Raw genomic sequence first — 20,683 nt, 5'->3', positions numbered from 1 at the left:
ATTTAATTATAATTATTGAATAGCATTGTGAAGAACAAATGGCATTCTTACAATCTTGTGCTTTGTTGTCCCGTACTTTACTTTATTGAACTTATAAATTTCTGGGTTTTCATGAGACCATTAATGAGAGATGTTGTATTTCCATTATTTCTCATAACAGACTCAATGGTCCGCCTGGGCTCCTTGCCACTGGTTCTTGTTGCTGGGTCGTATGGGGGTTGCGTTCATTGAACGCCGCCTTTCCTTGATGATCTTGTTTATCATATTTCAATCTAAATCGAACCGTGTATGCAATTTTCCTTAAAAAAAAACAAGAATAAAGATCAACAAGGCAAAGGCAACGTTCACAGGACGCGGCCCCCGACACACTAAAAAAAAACCTAGTGCGGACATAAGGGTGAAAGGAGTGGGACATGTAATGTGAAATTTTTTTTCAGAACTCTAGAGGGATCTTTCCTTTCGGGCTCTTTTGTAACAATTAAGGACGCATCTGAACTAAAATCAACAAGGAAAGGCGCATGCATTAAACTCAGACCCCAGGAAAACCCGCCAAGACTGACTACTTGATTGCTTCAATCTGTTACACCCTTTAATGATGAACTGCTACATCGTTTCGATTTTTACATAGGAATTAGTGTTACATTTTCTACCATCTCTCACGAACAGTCTGAATAAAATAGAAAAAAAAACAACAACAGAAACAAGGAAAGCCAAACACTGCAAAATGTTGCAGGATCGATTCATGGACGGTAGTGGTAATTGCAAATCTGCATTTTTCACCTTTTGTTTTGTTTTCAATGTTCTCCAGAGATAATTATATCCTTTAAAGGATTGTAAAAATGTTATTCTGTGAATATATAGACGGCTCTTTTGTTTTCCTTATTTAAACTTGTAAGACGTGATTTTAATATAAAGTAATAAATTATAAATAAAACATTATACAATAAAGAAATGTCGACGCGATGCAAATCATGAATTATTTATAGACATAAATATGTCGCCATTCTCCGTACGTTTCACACAGAGGACAAGTGCGACTGGCTTAGAGTTGCGACAGGCTTGAGAATCGGCAAGCTAGTTAAAGAAGAAGACAAAAAGAACTCATAAAAACACCCAATACGGTAAAATAGATTTTTTTGCAGTATTGCACAAATTTTTATCAGTTTGAATTAGACTGTTCATGCACAGTACTTGAAAGTGCCAGCGACTGTTCACACCCCTTAGCACCGACTTAAGCAGAATTCGACATTTGATATAAATGGTGTAAAAATGAGAAAAGGGATCAACAAGGCAAGGCATTGTTCACAGAACGCAAACCCGAGACAACCCAGCCACACAAGCAAAGTTGAAGAGTTAAAAAGAGACAAAAAATATGGATAATTTCGGCCTGATGATCTATTGCAATAGTATACGATTTCAATTGTATAGCTTACTTGAATCACAGGTCGTATCACGCTAAGTTCAAAGATATCAGCTCACTTGAACATCTTAAAAGATAATAAAACCCATCAATAACGTAACAATAAAACATCATTTTACGTTGTAAACTGGTGTTAAATAGGTCTGAAAAGAATTCAAAAGTGGTTTTCAGCCAAGATTACATGGGCCACCAACACTGAATAGCAGATTCGTACTAGAATTTTAATGAATTGATTGGCCTTGAACTTGCATTGCTAATGATACATCTAAAATGCGTTCAGGTAAAGGTTTCCTCTAAGACGGGATGTTATAATTAAACAGCAGGTCGCAGACACAATAAAACGTGCAGACAATTATGTTTATACCGTCAGATCGTTATACTTAAAATGAAACGTGCATTTAATAACGTTAAAGCCGTCAGGAAACACATACACAAGAAGCAACAGGTCATTACACACCTAGATATACCCGGAGACACAGCTTAACACAGTCATATAAGAATAGCACAGCGTGTGAACCTGTAGATCAATGGACATAACAAATTATATATAAATTACAAAACGTGCGAACCCGACCCGAAATTCCCCTGACAACGACAGGTTGAATAGGACACAGACATCTTGAAACACGCTGAAGAGCAAGCTGTTGTTCTGTACACAATGGCTACATGCATGGTATCAAACCCGACATTTAAGTATAGAATATCTCTCATTTTCTTGCCAAAGATTAAGTCAATAAGCTCGAGCACGATAAAACGCTTTAATTGAGTCATTAATGAGAAAAAATACAAATAATACAAGATAGAAAAAAAAACAGCGGCAAAGATAGTGTGAAAACTTCCCCTTAAGACTTACAAAGCATGTTCAGTTTTGTGCAAAATTTAAAGCCTGTAATCAGAACTTAATGCAACCGTAAGAATATATTGTGTTTATAATGGTGATGAAATCTATAGCTTGTTATCTCGTATGCTCGTAAGCAAGTATTTAATGTTATTTGCTGTTGGTACAACATCATACATACAGTACTGAAAAGGGAAAAACATTCAGTGCCAAATGTCTTTTAAAACACAACTTTTACTCCGTCTTCATGAGTGTTTTTATTATTATTTCAGTGCAATGTGCTTTTCTACATGGAAGCATTCGGCCAATTGTAAACGATTTATGATAGAACTAACGTCTAATTAGAAGATAAAAAGACTTTAATATTAGAAAAAATGAAAATATTATGGCTTAAAACACCTGTTTAGGAGTAATTAAATCCTAATTATGCTTAACTAATTTCAATTAAGACTTTTGCATTTCTTGTTGGTAGTAAAGTCCTACTCCTTTTTTACGCGTTTGTAAATTCATATAGGATTTTTGTATACAGTTAAAAGCAACAAGGTCTTAATAAGACTTTTTAATTCATAGAGCAACTATGTTTAGCACCAGGGCGCTTTCGTACTTCTCCTTATAATGAAACGTTCAAATCTTGTAAATGAACGTTTTAGTTTTTACATTTGACGTAAGTAAAACAGTTGAGTGCACTGATGATGTTCTGTAAATGGCATGAATAATGCCGAAATCGATTATTAATGAATACGTAACAATAGTACGTCTATGACAAGGGGATAAAATCAAAACACACGTGACCCTCTTTATACGTTTGTAAATACGACTTATTTTCATCTCAATAAAAATTGCGAGTAAAACAAATGTGGCCATATAAATTACTTTGTCTTTGTTTCATTTTTTAACATTTTCTCCATAGAAATATTGGCCAAAGACGTTGTACAAAGTAATGGCTAATTCCTTTTTCATGCTTATTGCTTTATAATGATTTTTTTTCACTACAAAGATCGTTGCAAAGGCATTATTTTACATTGTGTATATACGCATGACTAATAGATAAACGCTAAGTAAATAAATGGTTTGACCGACTTTTTGCAAAGTTCTATGCTATATTAGTGCACAATGTATCTGTTGATAAGACTGTCTAACATATACGTTTACGTTTGATTTGATGTGCTTCAATACTGTTAGTGCTGACATGTACAACACTGGCGCTGTCACATGACTTGAACACTTTTGTTATTTATGTGGATTGATTAATTATCTATCAAGTTAGCTAAAGGAGTTGTATGCATCTACAGACAGTGCGATGCATCAAAAGCTCATTTTATATCCTGGCACCTAAGGTTATAGGACGGATGGATTGTGTTCAAGATCCGTCTATAACAATGAGTACTTTCTCGTTGTTAACAACTCAAATAGACATTAGATCAAATGACCCTCAAAAAAGTTACGGTCGGAATTTCACCGTTTCGATTTTGATATGATTTGCCCGAATGAATTAGTTAAAATTGTCTTTTAAAGTTATATTTTACACCTTGTCAAAATCATTTGAGATGTCTTTAGGCAAGGTGCTTGTCTATTGTCACATACGCATATGATTAAACTTTTGTGATATGTTCTAGATATGTGACATGTTCATCATTGGTGTTTATGTATTAAGACAATATACTTATAATAAAATGAACGTTCTGTTCTATAACTTTAATTTGGACATTATGCATACATTAACCCACAATCTCATGAACCTGTTACACCTTCCCGAACTTTGGATTTTCTAAATTTAAACATTTAAAGTGTATTTTTAGACGTCCTATCTAAATACGAATGTTTTCTTATCTTTTGTTCTTCTAGTGCAAAGTGTATTTTAAAGAACCGTTTGAGTTTGTTTAACAAAACAGAAAAAAACGTATTTCCTTTTACGTAATAAAGAGATATCGAAAACAAATGGTGTAAACGTAGTTTAAAGAACCACCTTAACAAGCATATTTGAATAAAATGATAATATTCTCAAGTAGTTTTTTGTCATTCATTTTAAACTCCATTCATAAAGGTTACGAAAAGGCATGAGAAACTTTGCTCGTTCATTGATACACACACTATTGTAACCCTTGCCCTGTTTTTCTGTGTAAAACATTACCTTTTAGTAAATTCTAATTCTCAATTATTCGTACCTAAGTCTTTCATTGTTAAGAGGATATGTCGATATATTTGTCAATAATAGAAATATGTTGCCAAATGGAATCCTATTGACACATGTAAACCCCAATTATTCACTCCCTTAATAAAAAGTACTTTGGGCCAAAACTGGGTACTGATTTAATATCATTTGAAAACACCCAAACTGAACGAAACCCGATTCCGGTATAAATACTTTCACGCCTTTAACACCTGTCTTGGTGTAAATAATACAGCGATTTATCAGATTGAAAGTTACAATTTTATCAAAGAAAGTATCAATATATTCTTACGCAACAGTGGAGATAGGGAAAACGATTTGTCGTTAACAAAAGATAGAAAGACCTTACAAAAAGAGCTCGTTAACACCTTTAACAGCGGTAATATATTGTTACATTTGACACATTGACGGCATAGATCATTAGCTATGAACAGTTACAATCTAAATGACCTCTATGACCCAATCAAGTTAATCTAGTGACAGATCTGTTGATTGTCAATACAGTCATAGTTTGTCAAACGACAAACCGCTCTAATAATAAGTATATTTATCATTATACAGAACAAAACATAAAACGAAGTGTCACAATAGCTGATCGTGTCTTATCCTTAATCTCTGTTTCTTTTTTTATATTTTATAAGAAAAACGAACCCATTTTAGAGCAAAAAGAAATACAGCTGTGTATCTCAATTGATAAAGTAACCCCCAAAACATTGATATAAATCTGCTTAATAATCATACATTACGTGCTACCTTCCAAGTTTTTATTATTAAAGAAAGAAAGGAGGAAATAATAAATCAAAGCACAGAAGGCGCTGAATTTGTTTGGGTCTCAGAATGTCAGAAAGGTGAAGGTTGTGAGATTATAAAACAATTTGTTTTTGTATAGTGCCACCAATGCTTTCCAGCGTTTTAATTGTAGTAGATTGGCTATATAAGACTAATTGCAACACTGATATTCGATCAAATGTTTATTTGACTTAAACAATTTGAAAACAAAAGAGTTGCCGTAATTGGGATTTGAACTCCAGACCTCTCGCTTCCTAAGCAAGCGCGCAAACTCCTCCGCCACGGTGAATTTATATGTTAATGTTAACGGCCTGAAGAAAATCATATTATTCTATTTAGTGTTTGTAACGACGCTAACTGTTGTTTAACACTTGTGTAAATAATCATGGCGCTCACTATAAGCATGTATATTTATAAAGAATAAAACAATATTAGAAATATTCGACCATTCGGGAATTATTTTGCTTGAAAATTAATCCGTCTGTCATGTGACCGTATTTACGCAGTGATCTCTCCTAAATTTTTCGGCCTAAGTGTTACACATAAAGGGAAGTAACCGCTTCAAAAAAGCGGACTACTTTCGGCACTTGCAATTAACAGCATTAGAGTCTGAAATTTCGCTACCATTATTTGTTTGGTCTGACGACCCAAACAAATAAAAATTAGCCCTCTTTTTTAAAGCAGCACGTTTCCAGATTAGTCATATATTCTAAGAAACTAAAAAAAGTGTTCTAATTAATACAACTCCAATTAAAAGACTTATCCTAGCATATGCTACTAACTTTTCACAGAGATTACCAATAATTTGTTAAGAAATACTGAATGTTCTCTCACTCCGTTAGTAATGAAGTAAAATAGTAATGGCATAGAACTTTGCTGATTAAAAAATGTAGTATTTTCTGTAAACAATAATTGATACATTCAAAGGTGTACACGAATAGTAAATATTTACACATTACTTAACTATAACGTATTTTGCTTAAAACTGATATTTTTGAAGATCAATTTTACTCATTTACTCATCTTGAGGCATGCCCCTTTAAAGGGATACTCCAAAAATATTGAAATGATCTTAATATGTACTCAAATATCGCTAAAATGACATTCTTATAAAGTCCCAGCTTGAATTTCTGTATAAATTCTATATATTTTGGGTTTAAATATATATGTTGAACGTAATTTAGACACCAACAGAATCACGAGAAGTTTTAAAACAAGTCATGTGATTTGAACAAACCCTGGAAGTAAAAATAACAGATATGTTGGATATTTTATGATTGAAACAAGTCTAAGACGTTCATTTGACATATTCTTTAACGTTTTCAGAGTTCACTTTGAGAACTGAAATCTTAACGCTCTAACCTTACCCACGTGGGTCAAGTTAAGAAACCACCATTAAATTCTTTATAAGGAGAAAAGTTTAGTTCCTGTGATTGCTCGATCTTGAAAGTTAAAATAATTTTGATTTTCCCATATAACAGCGTAAAACATGGTTCTGATAGAACTGGATTACCTAGCAGAATGGCATTCGTGATGTTAAACTAGAAAACTTGGGTGAAAGGATTTAGCAGTTGTGCTCAGAAATTGGCATTACAATTGTTTATAGTTAAAATAAGCAATTATTTCAAGTATATGAACATTATTGAAAATAGGTAGACACTACATGGAACATTGAATATGAAATACAAACAATAATGCTTATGTTAAACAAACTTAATAACAAAAAAATGTTTTTCGTCATATATTTAATTATCACTTAATCTGTAATTTTTTTTGCACTGCAATGAAGTACAATAGCAGTTCGTTCAAATTTAATTTCAATCAAAAGACACAAAAATTTAGCTTGTGGTTGAATTTTACGTCTCACAAACACAGAATAGGTCATATGGCGACTTTCTAGCTTAACTGTTGAAGAAAGACCTTGGGTGTCCCTCCGAGCTTTATATCAGGCGTGAACGTGCACCTGAGTAGAACCACTAATGTTCCGTATGCTAGTGGGATAGCGTTCTCACATTTAGCTACCAATAGTATAGAGCCCCGCCAGGCTGAACTGGAGGAAGGCCTTGCTCTCTTGGTCTACCTCTTAAGGTCTTGCCCAATTGGCCTGGTTCTACTGGCCTTGCTTTATTGACCTGGCTATTGATCTTACTCTATTGGTCTGGCTCCATTGGTGTGGTTTTATTGGCTTGTTCTTTTTGTCTTGCTCTATTGGCCTTGCTCTATTGACCTTGCTCTTTTGATCTGGCTTTATTGGTCTGGTTTTATTGGTCTGGTTTTATTGGCCTTGTTATGTTGCCCTGGCTTTATTGGTCTTGCTCTATTGACCTTGCTCTATTGGTCTGGTTTTATTGGCCTTGTTCTGTTGCCCTGACTCTATTGACCTTGCTTTATTGATATGGTCTTATTGGTCTGGTTCTATTGGTCTGGTTTTATTGGCCTTGTTCTGTTGCCCTGGCTGTTTTGGCCTTGCTCTAATGACCTTGCTCTATTCGTCTGGTTTTATTGGCCTTGTTCTGTTGCCCTGGCTGTATTGGTCTTGCTCTATTGACCATGCTCTTTTGGTCTGGCCCTATTGGCCTGGCTCTATTGGTCTGTTTTTTTGGCCTTGATCTGTTGCCCTGGTTGTATTGGCCTCGCTCTTCACTGGTAACAAAGGCAAATGTTTTTCGTTTCGAGCAGGTTAAGGGTTAAATAACTGCACACCGTAATTTCTTATTTGTTCCATATGTGTTGATTATAAATTATGTATTTGTTTGATTCGATTTAGGAATAGAATAGAATTAAGTTCCAGGTACATCGTGACAATTATTCTGCTTTTTTCATCTTGCAATGCAAAACTATGATCAAGTCATAAATCATCATTATCTTCCAAAGGCTTTATTCTTTACTTAATCAGAATTCCTTTCTTATAATCTACCTATTACAAAGAGGTTGCGTAAGCAACATGCAATAGTACCAGCAAAATAATGTGTCTATGCAATTAGGTATTTATTGAAAATTCTGTGAGCTGAAATTATTCTCAGATATTCTTTAATTACTGTTTTATTAGCCAGGTAATTTGAAAAGCCTGGCTATGATTGAGAGCAAAAAGTTTGAATTGTTTCAGCTTAATTATCTCGCTATTAAGTCAATGTTCACATGCTTCGTAATTTACAGTATCGTCAGTGTAACAGAATTATTTTTATTAGACTGAATATATATGACATGCGCCTGTGTTCCCCTTCTTCACTGATCAAAATAGGTAAAATAGGAACAAAAAAGGACGCCCATTACGCCAGGAGCTGTTTCCTGTTTCTATATCCTACTCTATTCTATTTAAATGCCGCCCTTCTTTGTTGATTTTGTTTCAGGCTATTCATATTTGATTCTAGCCACTGTCAATGCTCCTCCCTGACACCAAGTTTAGCAGGCTTCAATATTTGGACATTAAAAGTGACGGGTGGTGGCATTAAATTATGTTACATCTGCATATATTTTCATACTGCGGCGATTAAGTAATGATTGTTGAAAATATCCGATTAACTGCATTAAAGCAACGTATGGTCACTAACTAATAGAACGTGATTGCGAATCATCTCTCTCAAAACAAATATAAAGTATTGCTCAGGTGTGTGGACGGTAACTTGCATTTTCCAGTGCCGTCCATGAAAAGGCACAATCAAACCGAACCTGTTACATTTTCTGTTTTGTCGTTTTGGGCCTTCATCTGTTTTTCTCTATATTTATTTTTAGCACTCTCATGAGTAAAGATGGAAGACGTTAAAAGCGAACTTAGAGCTATTGGTGAAAATGTCACGCAAGCAAAATACCTTATCAGGTAGTTTTCTGAACAGACTCTAAGTAAACGTTGCATGCACTTTAAATTTACATGTATTTTTAACATGAAAGATCCGAAATATACCAAAATAAAAATTCGTATTTATATGTCAAAATAAATTACCTATTTAAGATTATTCTATAATTAAATACGGTGATATATATAAGAGACATGTAAACTTTAAGAGGTTATGAAAAGTTCAATACCCGCCTTTTCACCTAGTTTTGATGCGAAATGGGTCGTTTAGCAAATACATCGGTGATAAATGAACATAAAGTTTCCTTTTAAAAGGAAAGGCTTGCACAGTTGTGCCTTCATCCCAACCCTTTAAAATTGTTTTTTTTGTTTGTTTCAATTTATTATCACATTTTTTTTTGAATTACGGTATTTGTATATATAAAGGGTTTACTTAGTTGTTTTTTTTTTGTTTTTTTTTGGAAAACCGAATATTTTTTGTCAAAACGATTTGAAATCTATTCTCTATTGTATAAAACTTATAAAGAAAATGATCAATCGTAAAAATACTAACGTGATACTGAAGGAAAACAAGTGTGCACATTTCATTTCCCCTTTTTCGCAGCGAAATCATTCCTTTGCTTTATAGACAAGTAAATGCACTAAAATACTTCGTTACGTGGTACCAATTAATAAGCATGTATCAACTATGTTACACGATCACAAATAGACGATGCGCTATCTGTAGATCAGCACGTGGCAAGGTTAATGATATGCATGGGCTATTTTTAAATTACCTCACCAAGAAGTTGAATTGCGTTCAGTAGATCTAAATATAACTCGATCATGCGTGATTTGGTAAGCAGGACCACCATTTGAAGACGGAATACTACTACAGTCACCATTCTCTATTGTATAAAACTAATACAGACAAAAAACAATTATAAAAGAAACTAACTTTTGCGTCTTGAAAAACAATTGAAACGGAACAATTTCGTTTATAATTTATTACGGTTTAAACCGATAAATCAAGTAAAAATAGAAATCCTATTTATATAAACAAACTGGGATTACCGAAGTAACTAAAATAGCTTAGATTTCCGTAATATTACTTCGTCTGATTCCGCAGTATGACGGAATCGCCCGAATTGTCACGATTGCAATTGGAACTACATCGGCTATTATTATTAATCCGAAGAGTGACGGAAAAGGCCGAAAAGTTGCGATTGGCACGATTGCAGCTGGTTTCCCGTTCAATCATGCACCAACAGATGTAAGCAGGAAACCACCTAACCGTAACAAGTTTTCCAAATGAAATGGCTTGGAGTGCATATAATCGATTATCAAGTTTGTCATATTTATATCAGAAAGAAATAATGGGTACTAACTTAGAGGTCGATTTATAAGTGATGATTACACTTGCAAATTCGTAACTGAAGATTTCTTTTTGAGTTTTCAATATTGTCGTTTTTGATGCTTTTTACGGATTCCGTTTTTCTCTATTTCTCTATTCTAGAGATAATATTTGCAGATAAGCCTAACCCCTTATTAGTCATAAGATAAATTCATAATTTTACATTGTTTATAAGGAGGATTAAATACATTAGAACAAAACCGAATTTCCATATCTAACGCCCGAAATAGCAAAATAGAACATGTTGCAGGCTCAAAGCCTAGCCATTTTTATGAGCGGTACTGGAAAGTGCAAGATACCTTCAACGCCCCCTAGTACCGGCAACATTTAAACATGTAAATGGTGAAATATTCACTTTAGAAACATTCGCATACGGCGGTTATCAGCCATTCCATGAAAAGCGGCGTGTTTTCCCTGATTAAATAATTGCCTGTGCCCCAAACGAGAAATCAACGGGCGGAACAAAATAAAATGGAATATTGAAAATACAATACGATATAGAAATCGTACATAGAATAACATCATTATACAATACAATATATGTTTAATGTTTATTTATTTCGTCATTACTACCATGTTCTGAAAGAACAGTGCAAAATTAAGGATAATTATGATCAAAGATCAATGCAATATACGTTTCAAGAATTATATAGATTTATATATGTATAGGCATCATGCAAGAATCTTACACATATTAATGTTGCGTATACTCGTATTTGAACAAAAGAAATATTTAAAAAAAAACCTTCGCGTAACGTTTCATGAAAATGTCAAAATTTGTATGCTATAATCCGTTTCTAAGAATCGTATTCATAAAAATATGACTAAATAAACGTACCTATTTCACTTGCTTAAACCCACAAGAAATAACAATAAACACAAAATATTCACATTTTTGAAAGTTTAAACGGTACAATAACTGCAATGACTCAACTTTTAACGCTTAATGTATAAAGAAATATTAAATCATTTTGGCATTAAACATTAAAACATGCCATAGGTATTGTAAATCCGTAACATTACATTTTTAAATTTGACTGTTTTGATCACATGATAAGATGACAAAATAAGATAAAAGTTCAATAAAAATACATAAAGGAAAGACATGATCCCCGAAGAGCCAGGAAAAGAAAACCAAATAAGAAAACCAACATCTCTCATTCGAGGGACGTCTGAGTTGTTATTTGTTTGTTTGTTTGTTTCATTTTACGCCTTTTCCAAACAGTATTTCAGTCATATAGGCGGTTAGTTTCCTAACCATCGTTCCTGGAGAGTTACACCAGTACTAGACTACCTCCCTCCGTGCTAAACTACCAAAGCATCTCCCGGTGATCGAACCCACGCCAGATAGGTAACTGGATTAGAAGTCATCGGCTCTAACCCCTTAACCACCAAGGAGGTTATTAAGGTCTATGACTTCAAACAACTTATCTCTTACCGCTGTGAGTTCGAATCACAACTCTTTTATTTGAGGAAGCAATCCAGCAACCTTACGGAACGCCGGTGGTTCTTATCGGGTGCCCGTCGTGCATGAAATAATGCATGCAAAGGCATCCGTGGTCTCCCTCCTACAGTGAAGCTTGAAAGTCGCCATATGACCTATACTGTGTTAGTGCGACGTAAAACCCAACCAAATAATTAAATAAATAAATACATAAACCTATATGCCCCCCCCCCCCCCGGCGCAAGTGAGGTCTCCAAATTAAGCTTGCTAAATAAAGAATTTTATCAAAATATTCACATTCTTTATTTCTAGTTAGTGTTGCGTATACTCGTATTTGAACAAAAGAAATATTTACAAAAAACCCTTCGCATGACGTCTCATGAAAATGTTGGAGTGGGTACTCTGTTCAAAATTTGTATGCTATAGTGCAACGTTTCTAAGAATCGTATTCATGAAAATATGACTAAATAAACGTACCTGTTTCACTTGCTTACACCCCAAGAAATAACAATAAACACAAAATATTCAAATTTTGAAAGTTTAAACGGTACAATCACTGCAATGACTCAACTTTTAACGCTTAATGTATAAAGAAATATTAAATCATTTTGGCATTAAACATTAAAACATGTCATAGGTATTGTAAATCCGTAACATTACATTTTTAAATTTGACTGTTTTGATCACATGATAAGATGACAAAATAAGATAAAAGTTTAATAAAAATACATGAAGGAAAGACATGATCCCCGGAGAGTACAAGAAAACCAACATCTCTCATTCGTGGGGCGCCCGAGTTGTTAAGGTTTATGACTTCAAACAACTTATCTCTTACCGCTGTGAGTTCGAATCACAACAGAGACTTTGGATATCTAGCTTCCTGACGAAACGTCGGTGGTTCTTTTCGGGTGCCCGTCGTGCATGAAATAATGCACGCAAAGGCATCCGTGGTCTCCCTCCTACAGTGAAGATTGAAAGTCGCCATATGACCTATACTGTGTTAGTGTGCATAAAACCTTGTGTCAAACAGAGAATGTGTACACAAGCACATGGAAGATATTTTCTTTTATTTAAACATCATGTTACTCATAACACCATAAAACGTTTAAAAAACAAAACAACAAAAACAAGAGGTGTCATTGAAATGTGACGTATGCCCCACGAAAGGAAGTTTTGACAAAAGATCCGAAATATATGCCAAAATATCGATAATATAACCCCAAACTCCTTTGATAAATATCATTCTCAAAATTTAACTGAAAGTCTATTAGAAATGTAGGAGAAATAGCCTTAAATATTTTGTTAAAAAAGATTCATCATCATGGGAAAAAAATCATGCACAAAATCATGGCACAATGCAAACAATTTTTTAAATGTTCACAGAAATTTCCCGAGTGGTTTTGGAATGAAAGATGGACATAGTTAATGTACTGAAAAATTAAGATACTATGCTCAACTCGGCTTGGTGACAAACAATCCCGTGAAGTTTCACTGAAATCCACAAACGGTTTTGACAAGTTTATTAAGCATTAAGGGGCTATAACTGTGCCAAAAAGCAGAATATAAAGATACTATGCACAACTAGTCATAGTGACGAACAGTCCTGTGAAGTTTCATTGGATACCCCACAGCGGTTTTGGAGATGAAGCGCGGATAAGATTTTCGGACGGACGGACGGACAGTGCGATTACTATATGCCGCCCTTCGGGTGCATAAACAAACAGAATCTCTAAAAAACGCCAAACACGGCATAATTGAAAATGTTGCAGGCTCGGTTTAATGGATGGTCGTGGTAAATGCAGGCTACCGTCCAATTTAAACATGTAAAGTCGCCACTAACATGTCAATGGGCAACAGAAAATGGATCACCGCAACATCCCATATAGGATTACGTAGATTTAATGTATTTCTTGCATGGCATTCGGATAAATTCTCTTTTGTTGTTGATAAATTGACAAGTATAAGTTGTTCTTATTTATGTTAATATGCATATGATAAACTTGTCTAGACAAGTAAAAGGATTTTAACAAAGTGAGATTTACTCATGTTGACATTTTTACTATCATAGTAGAGAATATAAATCAAAATGACTCCCTCCATTGTCATATTTTATCAGAACTTTTAAAAGAAGAGTGCTTATTTGAATAATGATATGACAAATGGTTTGTTTTGAAAATATTGAGTAGCATCAATAAACAATTTATACATATATACACAGAGAGGAATTTAACTAATAGTGCTAGAACCATGTTGAGAGATTATAGAAATGATATGTTTCTACATTAAAAATTTAACGTGTGGTACCATGTTTTAATGTATCAAGTATATTTCTAAGGTTGATGATTAAAAAGATATTATAGCAAACTATCCGATCATTCAAACTAAAAGTACAAAAACATATATATGATACATGGGGTGAGAATTTTTATTACGTACTCACCTTTTTGTACTTGATGCGTAAAACCAATTTGAATATATATATATAGTATTACCTACTTTTTAGCACTAAGATTTAAGATAAACAACTAAGTATTCAATTATATATCTATACAGTTGATCATTACTGTAAAAGAAACGCGGCATTTTTATTGTGACAGAAATGCGGTTGAAAAATTAAAAATGGAAAATATCATCGGGCTATTGAGTTGAGTTGTTCCGTATTTTTCTTATGGATATTTAACTGTCATATCAAATTTAAATACTTCACACTTTTTCAACTAACATCTTACACGTTGCACATGAAAATAGTAAAGTTGTCCTGTTTTATAGGTGTCGTATGTGTCAACGTTTAAAATTCTAAAATTTGAAGGCCAAAGCATTCCGGACAAGCAGTGTTCATCGGACAAGGTGCTTCCCACGGATGGACGGATAGAAGAACAGATGATTTGTAAAGCAAACAAACTCCCACTTCTTCGAAAGGATTAAGAGCAAAATTATGTTGATCTTTGAAATATTCTTTGATTATTAAGTATGAATATGCTGTAACTCCCCTTGTGGCTGAGGGGTTGCCTTAACGGTTGAGGCATCAGCATTGCACCCATCGTATAACCCTGTGTAATCGTAAAATGCCACTGAATGTGTTCGAATTATTGGAGTCTTTGTATCTGTTAGCTCAAGCAGGTGAGTTGGCTTTGATCCCTGTTGTTACTTAAAGTATGTAACAACCAAGGTTAGCCATAATCATATTTCCTGTTTTCGTGCCATATGACCTAAACTGTGTTAGTGCGCCGTTACACCAAACCAACCAAACAGACAATATATGATGTAACACAAACATGTCAGTTATTCACCTGTACTGAGTTTTATTTTTCAACTATTAATTATAATGAGAACAACATCTCAAAACCTCAGATACAACTGTTTTTCTTCTGCTACTTATACCTGAAGCAATTTATTAAATAAAGGTAAATGGCCGTAGTAAAACAATATTTTCTACTTGGGCAAGTAATTACTAATGTTCTGACAGTTCACTAAATGGTCTACAACAGTAGGGTATTTCCTCTTTTGTATACGACAACGCAAACATCAGTTATACTTAATTAGCGGACAAATTCACCACTGCTGGCTTTCAAAATATCATGTTCCCCGAAAATAGCAAAGCATGACGCGACCTTATGAAACGTGATATACATTTATCATTATCTGTCAATACTTATTTTTATAATAATAATATTTATTTCCTTTTTCCAATATTTACTACGGCTTGCATTCATTATTTAATTCATTCATATAGATCGATAGTTATATAATCATTGAATTTATGACCGATAATGACATATTCAATAACAGTATGCTGTAGTCCTGTAGTATGTCTTAAGTAGGTTGGTATCTTTAAAAAGATGAATAAAAAGAATCAGATACATTAATCGTCCCCTTAGTGCAGTAACCGGTTTAATTCCCTCCAAATTTGATAGGAGTTAAACCGTTATTGCACCAAGATAACGAGATCGTTAGTGGTGTCTCTGAACAATATAAAATAGAGAAAATAAGAATCCTTAAAGAAAGCACAACACGGCAAAATTGAAAATGTTGCAGACTCGGTTTGTTTGAGCCTGTTCATGGACGATACTGTCAAGTGCAAACTACCGTCCACGGCCCTTAGCACCGGCTTAATCAGAATTCAACATTTAACATGAATTGGTACAATTTTGAATTTTGAAACACCCGCAGATGTGTTCATATGGCGGTTATCATGGAACCTTCAATGTGACACATAAGTTCCATTCCATGAAAAGCGGCATATTGTCCTCAAGTAAAAATATGCTTCTGCCCTAAACGAGAATACAATGGGCGGAACTAAATAAAATAGAGTTTTGAAAGGAGATCAGAGGCATGAAGCCTGCCTATCACAGATAAGATGTCAAAAGACAAATTTAAAAAGCAGGCCACATATCATTAGGGTGATTAAACAGTAATCAAGTGAGGAAACACAAATGTATGATGCGTCAAAAATAACCTACGATGCTACATAATTCAAGTTGATCGTCTTGTGCATGGTACAGTGCGGTTGCAATTGAAATAGATTTTAAAATGACACTGTGCAGCGTGAACTACTTTCAACTGCCCTATTATAAACATCTTATCAGATATCAAATTACATTAAGTAATGACGAGTGTACTCGTTTACAGTTAAACATTTTAATTAGCTGTCCATGAAGTGTGACGTTTTTTTCTGGCCTAGGATAATGTACAATTAAAAGGTGGTATTGAGACAATCACGGAACGCAGCACCGACAACTTATAGCGACACAGGAGCACGGGAGTAAAGTTGGAAGAGGCCACAAAGAAATTGGCACGTAGTGGGAAGCACAAACAAATGATAGCAATAAATAGCTTAATAAGGAAAAGCCTAACATATTTAATGTTATTCTTAATAGAATTTTTTTTTAAAAGAAGTAGAAGATATACATACTGAAGATTGTATTAAAGTAATCACGCAAATTTCTCTACGTCGTATGTGCTAGCTCAATCAATACGGTGTCTATGATTTTAACTTAAATATGACATATTTATTGCTCTGCATCGAAATATAAGCTTCACTTTTCGTGAAAATTAACATTTCATCAACGAGAACGACAAGTAAGATATTATTCAATACACTGTATAGTTTTACTATATTTCGCGACAATTACGTGACAACCGTAATATGGATTGTCTACAATGTTTATACATTTTCCAGATGTTTTTCAAATAGCAATAGCAGCAATATAAATGCAGCATTAGGACATTCTCATAAAATATTGCTTAAAAAATATGAACGTTTATTTGATAAAAATAATATTTTGTTTAAGAATTTAATATCTGCTATGTAAACATATGTAATATCTAATTATGAATCTAACATTTTCCAACGACATCCCTTTACAATTCTTTGTGGTTTGTTGTTTTTGAATCTAACATTTTCAAACGACATCCCTTTACAATTCTTTGTGGTTTGTTATTATGTCTGATATAAAATACTATGAAAGTAATTATTTATTGTATTACAAAACTGCCATTGTAGACCAATTTACTTTAAACCGCACATTTAAAAAAATATGTATTCAATCTATAAAGCTTTATCAAAATCGGTACTTTTTACTAGTGTCTGTTTTCAGGGAAGCAAAATTAGAACGCTCCAAAATGCTATATCCTTAATCTATGCGGCAAATAAAACATAGATCGTTAGATGTAACGTAAGTCAATAAATAAATATTTCTCTTTTTCTTTCCTTTTAAATACGTTTCATTTTTCCTTCCAATACACCCATATATATATAACTCACTCTATTACATTTTTGTGTCATAAATTGTAATCATAAATAAACTATTTCAAACAGTATATTATTGACATCAATAAATATTGTCCTACTGCCAACTCATTCCCACAGGGATATAGGGAACGTACAGACCGCTATTGTACTGTGCAGTGAGAGCCTTGTTATGTTTATATAGAGTAGAAATATACTATGACAATCATGCTATTGTGTCATTTATATTTACAATCATGTAAACGTAAATATAAATGATCTGTTTCATGCTGGCATCAGGTTTAAATTTGATACTTGCAAATATTTTAATTTCTCGTTCCAAACACCCACATCATCACTTAAAACTCATAAATTGATCGTAAACATACGTACATTACGTAATTCACGTCTGACCAAAAGTTGACTCATGTACAAGTTATGTTTGCTTATGAAACAAGCCGTCTTAAACATTTTCACATGCTTGAAAAATTGTCGTCTGCAAAAAATGTCGTCTGCATAATTATTTTTCTATTTTCTCGAAATAATAAAAATTGAGTGACTTTCAACTTGGCGTTTGTTCAGGGTGTCAAAGGCTATTTTGATCGCTACCAGCAGGCCAAACTTTTAATTAACATTAACCATCTGTATAATATATTTAAACTAAAATGCATTTATTTTGTACCTACCTTGAAATATGTTCCTGGAAATTATTTCTTTAATTCCGATTATTTATCATGGCGTGATTACAATATCGTCTGCATTTTAAGTTTCAAGTTTCATAATTCACATAAGGACTTTAAAAATTAAAAATATATAATTGATTATCAAAGTATTTTTAATATCAAAAGTAATGTCTTCAAGGAAAGTATCGCAGGATCTGTAGATTTTCTGCACTACACACGTCTTAAATACCCATTGTGTGTCAAATAATTCGTGTCTTCAAGGTCGACATCCACGTGAATATCAGTGCGATTCTATTGGATATTTCTGCCTCAGACCGTCCGCAAATATCCCGTCCTATGATGAGCATAAACTTTGTCCCGACAAATCGTGCAAACTTGGTACACAATGCAAATAAAATTGTTTTGTGCACAAACATTTCCCAGATAAATGAAATTTCACGTTGATTTCTAAACGTCCGAACATTCGTCTTAATGCTTTATGATAAATACAAAAACAAAAACCCACTTCTTGTATTGGTACATCTAAATCACTCAATATATAACATCAATACTTTAGGCATCACGAGCTATTCTGTAGCTGATTTTACAAATATTCACGTAACGTTACAAAGGGTAAACAATGCATAAAGTCCTCTAAAATACTACGAACGCATAAATGAGATTTTCAATACGCTCGCTATATACTGTATACTTTTTCTCTCTTTAATACGATAAAAGATAATTTTACAATGAATAACGAATATTATAAAAAAGATTTACGCTCGCTCTCTTTCACTCATAGTGTGAAATTGTTTTTCTTTGCTAGTTAAAGATTGGTAAATTTACAGCTATACAGACAGGTCTATTTCACTTCGAGCTAGGCATTAAATTGTACAAGTGTATTAGATTTACAACTCGCCGTTTTATATTTCTTGCATATTGATAACAGAAAAGGTTATCGGCAGACTTTTATTGTATTATTATCCATGAACTATCTTAAATGTCCTCAATTGTCTGTATCAAATGAGTAATATAATTCGTCATTCTTTCAACCATACTGACATTAATAGTACTAAATGAATATAGAAAACGTATTAAGGGTGAAAAAGAAATTAAAATGTTTTTCTTAACGAAAGTGTGGTGTGTAAATCCTTATGGAAGATAATGACAATACTACTATGCAACCTTTATGCACACCAGCAAACGGACGGAAACAATATTTAAAAAAATCAACTTCAGAAAAAGAAGAAGAAGAAAAATAGTTTTTAAAACATAATTATAATCATTAGCCATCAAACGCCAAACGTTTTATATTTGTATCACAACATTCATGCTGTTTTGATACCCTCTTAGGTTCTTTTTGTGGATTTAACTGCCTTTTGCTTACGCTAACTGAATTGGTTTTATTAGTTCGCTTGACAATTTTGTAAACATACTTAGTTTGAATCTAGAAACGTGTTGTTCTAATTGCAAATACCATGTTATGATTGTTTCAATATTTAAGTTGCTAAGAAATGTAGAATAGTTGCTAACTCACCCATCCACCATAGAGATTCTTTATTTGCAATTATCTTACTTACCATCATTTAGGAAGATTGAACGTGTTACGTTTACATTGTCAATGAATCAGAGTGTTAACATCGAGATATTTTAAGGATCAAATTCTTAACAGTGTTTAGACATTCTATTACAATAATACAGAAAAAAAACAAACTTCCCGGACTGCACATCTATGCGCACTGTGTCGACTGTTTACCAGTTTGATCTCTTTCAATTCTTTGATATTTAAGTTCCGACAAATGAAAATTTCAATAAGGGTACACAGTAAATAGTCTATTTATTGGCATAACATCAAAAATATATAATAGATACAATAAAAATGAAAAAACAATAAATGACCATCGCAGTTAGCACATATATTCCATCAAAATGTTTTGAAAATAGATACATTTGATATCGGGAAGACGACACACATATTTGTATTGTCTTTGAGTATATACTTGATGCATATGACACCAGCATACATATGATATCATACAATATAATATATTATGCTTATGAACATATTTTATGTGCCAGTTTGATAAACATTTAAATACAGAAATCTTGAGCCAATCATGAATGAAAATATACATGATTTGAATAATTTTTCTACAACTGTTCTCTGATATAAATAATATACGTTGACAAAATGATCGAGCTTTTTAAAAGGCCATATTTGACACCATTTTTTGAATTATTCGAAATACAAGTACGAGGGCTGTCCGGAAGTTCGTAGACAAGTCAATAATTCAAAAACACTTGGTGTATCAATGTTATATTTTGATATTTTGCTTAAATATGCATTTGCTTAAAATATCTTTATTAATAAAGATGAAAACACTGATATTTGCAACATACCCATCACCATGGTAACATGAGTGAATGTTTAAGGAGCACTTTCAAT

At 33.3% G+C, this 20,683-nt stretch overlaps 1 protein-coding gene across 1 annotated transcript in view; it reads right to left on the bottom strand.

The window, feature by feature from the left end:
* LOC132732465 (matrix metallopeptidase-21-like) overlaps positions 1-18,869 on the bottom strand; it is a 71,490-nt gene extending 52,621 nt beyond the window's left edge. Inside the window, exon 1 of the mRNA XM_060718885.1 lies at positions 18,262-18,869. The gene's annotated coding sequence lies outside the window, so the exon portion shown is untranslated. The remainder of the gene's footprint in view (positions 1-18,261) is intronic.
* Between the last annotated feature and the right edge of the window lie 1,814 nt (positions 18,870-20,683).

Source organism: Ruditapes philippinarum, unplaced genomic scaffold (genome assembly GCF_026571515.1).
Source record: "Ruditapes philippinarum isolate M1 unplaced genomic scaffold, ASM2657151v2 ctg1293_1_1_1_1, whole genome shotgun sequence".
NCBI classification, from domain to species: domain Eukaryota; kingdom Metazoa; phylum Mollusca; class Bivalvia; order Venerida; family Veneridae; genus Ruditapes; species Ruditapes philippinarum.
This window is presented reverse-complemented; position numbering and strand designations above follow the sequence as displayed.